This window comes from Monodelphis domestica, chromosome 5 (genome assembly GCF_027887165.1).
Source record: "Monodelphis domestica isolate mMonDom1 chromosome 5, mMonDom1.pri, whole genome shotgun sequence".
Lineage (NCBI taxonomy): Eukaryota > Metazoa > Chordata > Mammalia > Didelphimorphia > Didelphidae > Monodelphis > Monodelphis domestica.
In genome coordinates, this window is record NC_077231.1 from 234,025,197 (window position 1) to 234,037,328 (window position 12,132).

Genomic DNA, 12,132 nt, shown 5'->3' on the forward strand with positions numbered 1-12,132 from the left:
TATATGAAAGTGATGGAATACTGCTGTACTTTAAGGAACAACATAGGGGTTGTTTCATAGAAACATGGGAAGAATTGTATGAATAGATGCAGAGTGAAGTGAGCAGAACCAGGAGAACAATTTATACAATAAGGATATTGTAAGGACAAACTATTTTGAAAGACTTATAAACGCTGATCAATGCAATGACCAACCACAATTCTAGAGGACTCTTGATGAAATATACTATCTACCTTTTGATAAAGAGATAATGGATTCAGGGTGTAAATTAAACACATATTTTTAGATGTGGCCCATCTCAGAATTTGTGTAGCAATGACTATGCATATTTTTTTTGGGGGGGGGGGTTGTTTGTTTTTTAAAACCCTTCCCTTCCCTCTTAGAATCAATACTGTGTATTGGTTCCAAGGCAGGTAGGGGCTGGGTGTCCAGTGTCAAACAACTAGAAAGTGTCTAAGGTGAGATTTGTATCTAGGAGATCCCACTCTATATATTTGTTACAACAGTTTTATTTTTCAGTGGCAGGTTAGGGGAAAAGAGGAGAGAGGTAGGTGGGAGAGAAGTTGGATTTTCTTTAATTAAAAAAACTAAATTAAAAAAAGAAAGCCAATGATCTTTCTACTACACCTCAGCTGCCTTGATAACATTCTGTATCCATGGATCAAAAGCTGCAATGGCATTAGAATATACTCCAGGTCTCAAAACAGATGTGTGTTTCTTTCTATCAGGGTAAGGGACCAAATTTCAGCTCTCCTCATTTAAAGAAGAAGTCAGGAGAGTTTCTTTCACTCCTGGCTTCTGAGAGTTGTTGCACCCTGCAGAACAAGAATGACAAAATCAGACCGACAATATTAGCAATAATAGTAGTCAGGCAATAAACATCTATTAAGCACACTAATTAGTATTAGTATTACATAATACTTATGATAGTGTGTGAATTAATTCAAATGCCCTCCAAGAGGTCTGTTTTGATTACTTCCTTTCTAATAGACGCCATCTTTTTTCATGCTAGTATCTTCTTTTAACAAATGGAGGGAGAAAGGGGGCAAGATGAGTAATATTTATCATGCCCTGTTCGCCCTTGAAGTCCAAGATCATCCTGAGGAACTGCTGTAAATCTATAATATAAATTCTGCCTCAGGCACTTATGCAAACCACATCTTTGGCCACACAATCAGTTTTTATTAGTAGAAAGATGGTTGACCACATCTTGGTGGCAGTACTTACCTGCCTTGCTAAATGACTATGTTCAGAGTCCATTGTAGTACTTCTTAATTTTCTAATAGTATAAACATCTCTAAGGCCCTTGGGTCCAAGGAAACAGCAACCTTAACAACACTGATTTTTAGCTTTTTGAGCAGTCCATGCAAACAAATCCTGAGCTGACTGCAAAAGGGCATCTCATATGTATACTGTTCTGTTCGCAGAGATGTAAATGCCTCTTCCCTGCAATATCACAGGGGATGATCCTACCTGAAATAGATTAGCAAGGAAGAAGGTTGAATCTGTGACATAACAGGGGCTCTTGCCTGAGATTCACGAACTTGTAGTTTAAAAATATTTTTAAAACTATATTTCAGTATAATTTATTTTCTTTGTAAAATCCTACGTATTTTATTTTAGTCATTTAAAACTTTTATTCCAAGAAGGGATCCATAATCTTCACCAAACTGCAAAAGGGGTTCAGGACACAAAAGAAGACTAAGAACTCCTGACATCTAGTTTTAAAGTCAACCCAGTATTGTACTCTAACATGTATTTTGATGCCTTTGGAAAATATCTGGCAGTACTGCCAACACGCAAGAGTCTGCCCTGATTTAACCAAAAGAACAAAGTCATGAATTTCTCAAATACCTCTTAAATTGTCTTTAAATGTACATAGTTTATACAAATTGCTGATATGTATGTATGCATGTACATATTGTATATGTTTGCTTATATCTGTGTATATAAAAATCCATACATATACAATGAGCCCAGGAAATGTGGGGACATACATTAGTTTAATTAGTTTATCACATTAACTCAGATCTAGCAGAAAGCAGGACACAGAGAAAAAGGACATTATTTTTGATAGGGAAATTTTGATAGGTACAAGGGTTGGGAGAGTAAGAGAGATAGAGCAATAGTGGGGTGGGGGATGAGGTCCAGATTGGTGGCCACTGAGTGGCCCTGGGCAGTCAAGAGCCAAACAGATATTTATGTAAGTGTGTCTGCATGCCTCAAAGAGTGAGTTTTGCTTAAGATATAGTTTTTTAGGCTTCACAGTTTTGCCCACAGCTTGCTTGCCAGGCATGTCCTTGCATCGTCACATGTTTATGGTCATGGGATTGAAAGATCCTTTCCTTTCCTGCTCATCATTTGGTCTCTAGAAAAGCAAAGTCCTTTACGGTTCAGGTCCCAGGTTCACTTCCTATTGGCCTCAAGTAGAAGGAGTCTTCTAGAACCCCTAAAATCATATCCCAGACCCATAAGGCAAGCACTTATTGGGTAAATCTAATTGGGGAGTAAAGCAGTCTTTCCATACCCATGGTGAATCCTGGAGGTGGTTCTCATGGAATGGGGCCAATGGCAGAAGCTCACCTAGTATCTTCCAAGGACTGGTCTAACCTCACATACTTGGAACAGTTTCCATACTAGTCATAAGAAGGAGAGTAAAATAATCAGGCTTTCCCACCATCACTCACAGCAGAATTGTTGGCTTTCAGGTTTCCAAGGCTGTATCCATTGACTCCAAACCCTGCCAGGGGCCTTGATTTCTTGGGGGAAAGAAACAGGATATATTCCCCACACCCCCATACACACAGCCCCAAAGGGCAGCTTCCAAACAAGTCAGGTTCCATTGCCCCCTTTTAGCTAGTGACAGTAGAAGGAGAACTCCATTGTTGCCATCCAGGGCAGGGTTCCTTAACTTGAAGGTCTGTGGTCTCCCAAGGGGTCTAGGGATAGATTTCATGGGGGGTCTTTGAATTTGAATGGGAAAAATATCTTTTTTTCACCAACTTATAATTGAAATATACTATATCCTTCAATTATTCTGAGTTTATAGGGTTCTTCAGACTACAAACAAAGTTGACACTGGAACCTGGATTTGGGGGAATAGAAAATATATAGAATATACCTTTCTCATCTCTGACAATCTCCCTTTCCCCACCCATTACTGCAGTATCCTGCCTGTCATCAGTTCCTTCTACTTTGAGGGTTACAAAGAATATCCCAATACCTTAGGACTCTGAGCATCTGTGGTCTTGTAGACCTCCACAGAAGATGGCAACCCTTGACTGTCTCAGTAGTTAAGATTCCATGGCTTAAGAGGAGGAGGGGGAAGAGAATCTGAATGGTAAAAAAATCATTTGCAGATGTAAATCACAGGCACCCCACACCTCATGGTAGCATGACCCAGGTTGGAGGCACTGAACCATCAATCAAGCGACAGATATATTTGTTCAGTGCTTACCAAGGACCACTCTCTAAACTAAACTACTGGGGACAAAAATAAAACAACCAGGGACCTCAAGGAGTTTATCCTCTAGTGGAACCCATATATGGATAGATCTACAATATATACAGGTTAGCAAGGAACTCCCTTTGCCAACTTGGAACAGTCACACAGGGAGTATGTTTCAGAGGTAGACATTGAACTCATCTCAAGATACATGACTTATTTATGAGAAGTCAGCATTATTCACAAACAGGAAAGAGAATAAGCAGACAAAGTGGGTTTGTGACTTAGAGTACACTGTGATAGAAAAGAATGCTAGACTGGGAATCAGGAAACCTGGGGTCAAGCCCTCATTCTGTAATCTTGGGAAATTACTTTTGGAAGGATGGGGCTACTGAGGGTCCAACATAGTGTCTCTTTCAAGTCCCCCCTGTTTTTCTTTCTTAGTTGTTTGCCCAGCCTCCCCCCCAACTTGACTTCTGGGGCCATTGTCTTTCCTTATTCATTCTCCCTATTTTTGCCTCCCCATCCATAGCTTCAATATAGATTTCTTTCCTTCACCTCACTTTAGGTCCATGGAAGAACAGGGTTCTTTTTTATTTGGGTCCCAGGTCTACTCCCAGCTTAGCTTCCAAGTAAATCCATTTCAAAGCCATTTGAACGTCTCCCCAGCACAATCTCTTGGGCTCTGCCTACAGAAATGGCCCTACTCTCTTTATCTCATAGTCTTGGAGAATCAGCATCTAGGGAGAGCCTGATGTGTTTGGGGGAAAGAGGATAGGCTGCCCTCTGCCCTTTCTTTGGGTGCTTTCGGGGCAATCTCACTACTTGAGTCCTACTTTAACTAGATCAATTTCTACTCAATTTGTTTATCCAATTCATTTTGGGCCTACAATTGGCCAAACACAGGTTCAGGCACACAAAGACAAAAATCCAGACAGTCCCTTATTTTTCCTAAACTCCCAGTTTCTCTAAGAAACTCCAAACTCCTACTAGTCAGCTCTTCAGACTCATCAGTCAGTCTACCTGGGTGGCCCAAAGCTCAGCATCCTTCATTGTTTCCTCTAGGAGAAAATTTGCATAAACCAATAGCACACTTGCAATGAGATTATACTTTAATTCCTTTGTCTCCAGCCCCCCAATACACAATGCTTCGAAGGCAGAAGGATCTTGCTTGCCACTCTAGCCCAGAGGAACTGACTGTCCAGGCATAGTAGTCCAGTGGCCGGTGCTATCCTGGGAATCTGCAGACCCTGCCTCAGGCTTACTTCTGTGACCTTCGGCAATTTATTTGAACTTCTTTGGGCCTTAGTTTCCTCATTTGTAAAATGGAGAGAATGATACTCTGTCTCAACAGGGCTAAGGAAAAGAAAGGCAAATTTCAAGAGGATTCCATTGGTGCCTTCAGAGGTCTGGACATAGTGATCATGAGAGCTCCCGCTGTCTGTAGGCTTCCAGGATGGCAAACACTTTACATACACTGTCTCACTTGAATCTCACTACGGCAGTTTGATTGAGGTCTTGTCTGTTTCAGTCATGTCCAACTCTTCATGATGCCTTTCTTTTTTTTTAAACCCTTACCTTCCATTTTAGAATGAAAACCATGTATTGGTTCTGAGGTAGAAGAGAGGTAAGGGCTAGGCAATGGTGGGGTAAGTGACTTGCCTGGGATCTAGGAAGTGTCTGAGGTAAGATTCAAAGCCAATATCTCCTATCTCTAAGCCTGACTTCCATTCCACTGAGTTACCTCACTGCCCCTTTCAAGGTATCTTTTGGGGCTTTCTTGGCAAAGATACTGGGGTGGTTTGCCATTTCCTTCTCCAGTTCATTTTTATGGATGAGGGAACAGAGGTAAACAGGGTTATGTGATTTGCCCAGGGTCACACAGCTAGTAAGTTTTTGAGACTGGATATGAACTCAGGAAATTGAGTCTGATTTCAGCTCATCTACTCACCATGCTCCAAATAGAATTAGTCCCATTTTAGAGAAGAGGAAGCTAAGACTTTGAGGTATAAACTGAGAGTGAGGGTATAGCTTGTAAGTCACTGGGGCAGGATCAGAAGGTCATAATCAAGAGTGGTACAGTAGATAGAGTGCTGAGCCGGAAGTCAGGAAGACTTGGGTTCAAATCTTGCCAAAACCATTTAATAGCTATATGGCTCTGGGCAAGTCATTTAAATTCTACTTGCCTTAGTTTCTTTGTCTGTGAAATGGGGATAACAATGGCATCTACATCTCAGAATTGTGAGATAATTGTAAGGCACTTAGCATAGTTTCTGGCACATAGCAAGCACTATGTAAATGCTAGCTATCATAATTTTGAATGAGAAGGAATCATAGAGAACATTGCGGTCTTCAAACCCATTTCCTCTGACTCCAAACCCAATGCCCTTTCCACCAGACCACACTACCTCTCAACTATGTGGTTCCTACATTCATGCTGTGAACACTAGAGGCTCAGAGTAAGGGAGTATGGATGAAACAGAGCAAAATGATCCCCACTACTGGGAAAACAACTTATCACACATGCCTTATTTAGGGTAGGTCAGTGTCATTCACAAAAAAGGAAAGACAGAGTTATCAGGCAAAAGGTGTTTAGTGACCTATACAAAATTAATTACTTGGTTGTCTTTGTGAATTCCCGGTGGATGTGTTCACACATCAGGAAAACTAAGACCACAGCTGACTGTTATTTGACAGCCCGAACAAAGGCCAACAGTTGAATGAGTGGGAAGACTTAGGGCAACTGATGGATTCAACCAGTGAAGTGGTGGGACAGTGGCTGCCCCACTTCTTCGGGGAATCAGGTTTTGAGAAAAGTGGCTCCATGATAATAATGCCATCTGAATCTCCCCCTTCTTGCCCTGGGCACCCAGATACAGAATCCTTACCTCTGTGAGCAGCAGCATGGCATCCATAATGGACAGGGAGCCCAGTCTTAGACTTGGGAAGATTTCCATCCAGGTCCCATTTCCCATTTGTCCCACATAGTGGTTAAATTACTCTGTCCAAATCAGCTCCCCAACATACCTCTCTAAGATGATAAGTTTCAGAGTAGGTACATATCTGCATCGATAGAAGTTTTTTCACTAGGAAATCTCTATTCTCTTTCCAAACACACACACACACATGCACAGAGATTTCCCTTATTATTTAAGGGACATAAATTTTATATATGTATATTTTAGGTAGCCATCTAGATTGCGTTTTTCTTGTATTCCTAAGGATTCACCTCCTCAGAAAATTGGGCTTTGACTAGTGGGTAAGAGTTACATGCTTTCAGAGAAGTTTTGTGAGAATTTTGAGCCTGACAGCCTATGCCTGCCCACCAAGAAGAGAGCTCAAAACCAGAACAGGACCGGGAGGGAAATTTAAAATTTTGGAGCCCCAGTAAGTTCTACATTCTAGGCTTGGGGGTAAGCATCATGAAGCATCAAAGATAGAGAAACCAAGACAAGATGTTACTGGTGAGGGTGATATGTTGAGAGTAGGGAAAGTAGTTGACTATAGTCCATCACAATATGGTGGCTTTCTATTTTGAATAATGATTTGGTTAAAGAAAAAAAAACATGAGACAGGTGGCAAAGTGGATAGTGCTCAGAATCTAGAGTCAACATTCATTTCCCCGAGTTCAAATTTGGCCTCAGATACTTAATAACTATGTCACCCTGGGCAAGTTACTTAACCCTGTTTGCCTCAGTTCCATCTACGTAAAATGGATTGGAGAAAGAAATGACAAACCAGTCCAGTTTTTTTTTTGACAAGATAATCCCAAAAGGGGTTATGAAGAGTCATTGAATACAATTGAAATGACTGGAACAGCAACAAATATAAACATTTCCAATGCAAAGAACAAGAACAAAAAACTGTTATTCCTTTAGTGTTTACATCTTGTATTTAAAAAAATATATGCCACAAATTATATGTATGTATAAGTACAATTTTACACAATAGTACCAACTCCTCCTTGATTGTCTTTGTCCTCTTCTGGCTATAAATCTGACTCCCTGGCCTTGTTCCTACTCTGCAGAGGCCAGACAAGACCCTGTCCTTGAATCACCGTCAGATCCCAGTCATGCTCTATAAGGTCCCCAACAAATTAGACATCATGGAGAACCAAAAGGAACCTAGACAAAAAAGTCATCTAGTCCAATCACCTTATTTAAATATTATTATTATTATGGCTAATAATGGCAAAGAGTTTTAAGGACTACAAAGCATATTATATTTTATAAAGGAACTGAGCCCCAGAGAGGTTATAACTTGTCAGTCTTCCACAAAGAAGTGATACATAAGAGGGGCAGCTAGGTGGCTTGGTAGATAGAGTCAGGCTAAAGACAGAAGATCCTGAGTTCAAAACTGGTCTCAGATGCTTCCTAGCTTTGTGACCCTGGGTGAGTCACTTAGCACCCATTGGTTAGCCCTTACTTTTTTTTTTTTTGCAAGAACCAATACTTAGTATTGATTCTAAGATGGAAGGTAAGGGTTTAAAAAAAAAAAAGTGATACCTGAGATGAGTCCCGAAAGAAATTAGATCCTATGAATGAGGCCTCAGTTTTCTCATCTGCAAAATGGTTATGATAATTTTGCTTTAGTGGCTGTTGAGGAGCAATGAATTTGTACACTTTAGTCAACTAAATAATGGGGGGGGGGCTTTTTTTGCTAGACAGAGTACTAGAAAGACTCCATTTGGAGATCAGAGAGCAAATGAATTGGCCCTCAAATCAGGCTGTAGGTTTGTTTAAACAAACAGGCATGGAAGCTGGTTGCATTAGGGTTAGGCCAGTCAACAGGTCATTAAAGAAGTAAAGGAAAGGCTTGCCCCATCACTGGTTGGCCTTGGAAACTGAGCATCTGGAAGGTCATGGGACGAATTATCAGCACCTCTCCCTCAACTCTTCTTTCCTCTGGACTCTTTCCAAAAGCCCAGGACTAAAGGAGAAATGTAGCTGGGTGATGTAGAAAGCCAGGGCCAGGAGTGTGATTCTTTAGCTCTTCCCTTCTCCTTCATGCTTGAACTAAACATCCCCAGAGAAGTCAAATAAAGAGAGTGTCCTGTTTGGTGGTCCCTTTCACTTCCTGCTCCCTCCCTCCTGTTCAGACTTCCCTATCTGTTGTCACCCCAGAGTGTCTGCCATCTTCCTTGGCTAAAATTTGTAGAAACTTCTGATGTTCCTTCTTGGCCCCTAGTTTTCCCTTTCCCTTTCCCTTCCCTTCCCTTCCCTTCCCTTCCCTTCCCTTCCCTTCCCTTCCCTTCCCTTCCCTTCCCTTCCCTTCCCTTCCCCTTCCCTTCCCTTCCCTTCCCTTCCCTTTCCCTTTCCCTTTCCCTTTCCCTTTCCCTTTCCCTTTCCCTTTCCCCTTCCCTTCCCTTCCCTTCCCTTCCCTTCCCTTCCCTTCCCTTCCCTTCCCTTCCCTTTCCCTTCCCTTCCCTTTCTCTTCCCTTCCCTTCCCTTCCCTTCCCTTCCCTTCCCTTCTTCCATTTCTTTTCTCTTTCCCCCCTTCTCCCCTTTTTCTTCCCTTCCTTTTCAAATAGCACCTCTTCTTCACTATTGCTTTTTATACTGGTTGATAACAATAACATTTTAAGTGAATTTTTAAGTCTGGCCCAGAAAAAATAAAAAAGGAGTCCTTATCAGGAATTATTGTAGCCTTTTTCTCTTTTGATGACCTTCTCTGAATGTCATTAGGCTTTTTCTTTCTTTTTCTTTCTTTTTTTTTTAGGCAATGGGGGTCAAGTGACTTGCCCAGGGTCACACAGCTGGGAAGTGGCTGAGGCCAGATTTGAACCTAGGACCTCCTGTCTCTAGGACCATTAGGCTTTTTCTGATTGGTCACTATGCCTTTCTCAGCTTTGCATAACCAATTCCACTGCCTCCCCCTGTTCTTGGGGTGAACCAGATTGTCAAGGAGCGGTAATGATAGATTGCATATATCTATTTAGTCTCCATCCACTTCCCAAGCCTGCCTTCCCAACTGCCTTTCACCATTATTATTATTTTTTTAAACCCTTACCTTCCATCTTGGAATCAATTGGTTCCAAGGCAGAAGAGTGGTAGGGGCTGAGCAATGGGGGTTAAGTGATTTGCCCAGGGTAACTGGGAAGTATATGAGGACAAATTTGAACCTAGGACCTCCTGTCTCTAGATCTGGCTCTCAATCCACTGAGCTACCTAGCTGCCCCCAGGAGCTGTGTTTCTTGACCTGGCTCCCAATCCACTGAGTCACCTAACTGCCCCCTCACCATTATTCTTAATTTCATCCTCACAACAATCCTATGAATCTGATAGAGCTTCTGCTACTGCCCTTCCCCTTTTTACTGTTAAGGAAATTAAAGAATAATTCTTCCATCTCCACCAAACTACCTGCCTCTCTGCTTAACATGCTGCCTTGCAGTCCCAATAGCTCTTCTTCTTTTCTTGGCTTTTAGTATCCCTCCCTTAAGAGTTTCCCTTGGTTTTCTGCTCCATCCTTCCCATAGGTGCTATTTGCTGACCCCCTCCTTTCCCCCCCACATCTCCCTACCCCCTTCTTGCTCTTTGTGACCAGGTACTCCTGTATTTTTCTTCTCTTGCTCACAGTCCATTTGCTCATTACCACACCCCAGGTTCCCCTAGGTAGCGTTCTGCCTCCTTGAGTGATTCCTGCACTTTTCCTCTGGCTCATTGAATAGGAAACTGTCCTCATTGTTAACAGGCAACTCCAAAACTCTTTGTTAAATAAGATGGCTTTGTACAGTCATTCTTCCCACCCCACCAGAAGAGAATATCCAGATTGTGAGCTCCTAGAAAGGAGGGACTATCTTTTGCCTTTCTTTATCTCCAGCCTTTAGCATAGTGCCTGACACATTTTTATTGTTTCTAAAACCTGCCTGACTTTTCATGATCCCATTTATGTTTTTTATAATGATACTTGTTTGGTGGTTTGCCATTTCCTTCTCCGGTTCATTTTACAGATGAGGAAATTCAGGCAGAAGGGTTATAGTGATACTGCCAGTAAGTGTCTGAATCCAGATTTGAACTCATGATGATGAGTCTTCTTGACTCTAGGTCTGGCACTCTGTCCACTTAGCTACCTGGCCTGGTACAGAGTAGATGCTTACTTAATTATTGTTCACTGACAAACTGACTGAAATGTCAGTGCTGACCTTCTTGCTTCAGGCAAACAGAAACAAAATTCTCTTATTATCAATATGCACATCTAAAATCCAGAGTCAAGATGTCCTTAAGCTGGTATAACTCATACTATATCTACAAAAACACACTATTCCCCCAGAGCCTAGGACAGTGCTGAACACGTGGTAGAACTGCATTGGACATTTCTCACTGGGCCATTGCACTAGTGAAACATCACCCCCAAAATGGGGATGGGCAAATAAACTAGAGAATGCTTCTGAACCACTTCCAGCCTTGGATTTCAGGATCTATGATGAGTTTCAAAGAAAGTTTGAGGAATTGCCTAATACATGAAGTGGCTCCTGATTTTGTGTTCTTTTCATAGAATCACAAGATGTTAAAACTGGAAGGAACATAGTTGTGGAGCTAGAAGGGCCCTCACAGGCCATCTAGTCTAATTACCTCATTTTAAAGATGAAGAAATTGGGGAGTCCAGAGAAGGTGGTGAGTTGTGAAGGGATTTGTTTGAGGACACAGACCCAAGTTCTGCTGATGCCTTAGTGAGATCTTGTTCTGTCCCTTAGGGGTCAATTAATCTAACACCTTCATTTTCTAGAGGAGGAAACTAAAATTCTGGGAAGTTATGTCTTGCCTATGATTATACGACTTAGATCTCAAGACTGGGATTAAAACTTAGGTCTCCAGGGTTCTTGCCACTACAAAGCCTTGCACTTTGCACATGGGAAGAATTATAAATACAACAAATAAAAATAAATATAAAAATCTGCATAAGTATATTAAAATAAACTTTGCATAAAAATAAAACTTGCATAAATATATAAATAAAAATAAATGTAAAATGTGCACTACTCCTCTACAACTATAGAGTCTGGCTTTTTTACATAGATTTCTTGGTCTTTAAGAACCCTGGACAGATGGGAGACCTGTACATTAGGGGTATGGGCAGAAATGGGGTGGTGAGGGAATAAGTAGAAGAGTAGGCAGCCCACAGCTTGGGGCAAATTTAACATTATGTGCCAATCTGGAGGTGGGATCATATAGAGTAGGAGCAGTGCCAAATGGCCCAGAAATGACATTTGCCAAAATTATATTGATTAGAGTCTGCCATTGGATAGCTTAAGGTTCAGGTTGAGAGTCATTTTTAAGTTCCCCACCTTGTCTAACCCAATCCCCACAGTGTTCCTCAGTGGTAAGTTCTGTGCCTTCCTGTATCCTGTTACCTTCCTTGTCCCTCCTTAAATACCCTTTTATACCCCTCCCTCTCATGTGTGGCTCAGCAAATCAGATTCATTTTATTTGATCTAGTTGCATTATCATGGGGCATGTCACAACCAATCTTCCTGATTGGTTCTCCCCTCCCCTTAGGTCAGACTCTTCCTCTCAATAGCTCCACCTATCCTATTTAGATTCTGTTTCCCAACCTTTATCTCACTGCCAAACCAGAGCATAAGAGTTACCCTTTTCCTCCCAGTTCCCTGCATGGACATGTGAGAAATCTGATTTCACTTAGCTCCCCCATTTAGAACACAGTACTAGGGAAGTCAAGGCCATGTTCCT

At 41.6% G+C, this 12,132-nt stretch overlaps 1 protein-coding gene across 1 annotated transcript in view; it reads right to left on the reverse strand.

Moving 5' to 3' along the window:
• Positions 1-491: 491 nt before the first annotated feature.
• Positions 492-12,132, reverse strand: part of CNPY1 (canopy FGF signaling regulator 1) — a 74,332-nt gene continuing 62,691 nt past the window's right edge. Inside the window, exon 5 of the mRNA XM_007504661.3 lies at positions 492-815. The gene's annotated coding sequence lies outside the window, so the exon portion shown is untranslated. The remainder of the gene's footprint in view (positions 816-12,132) is intronic.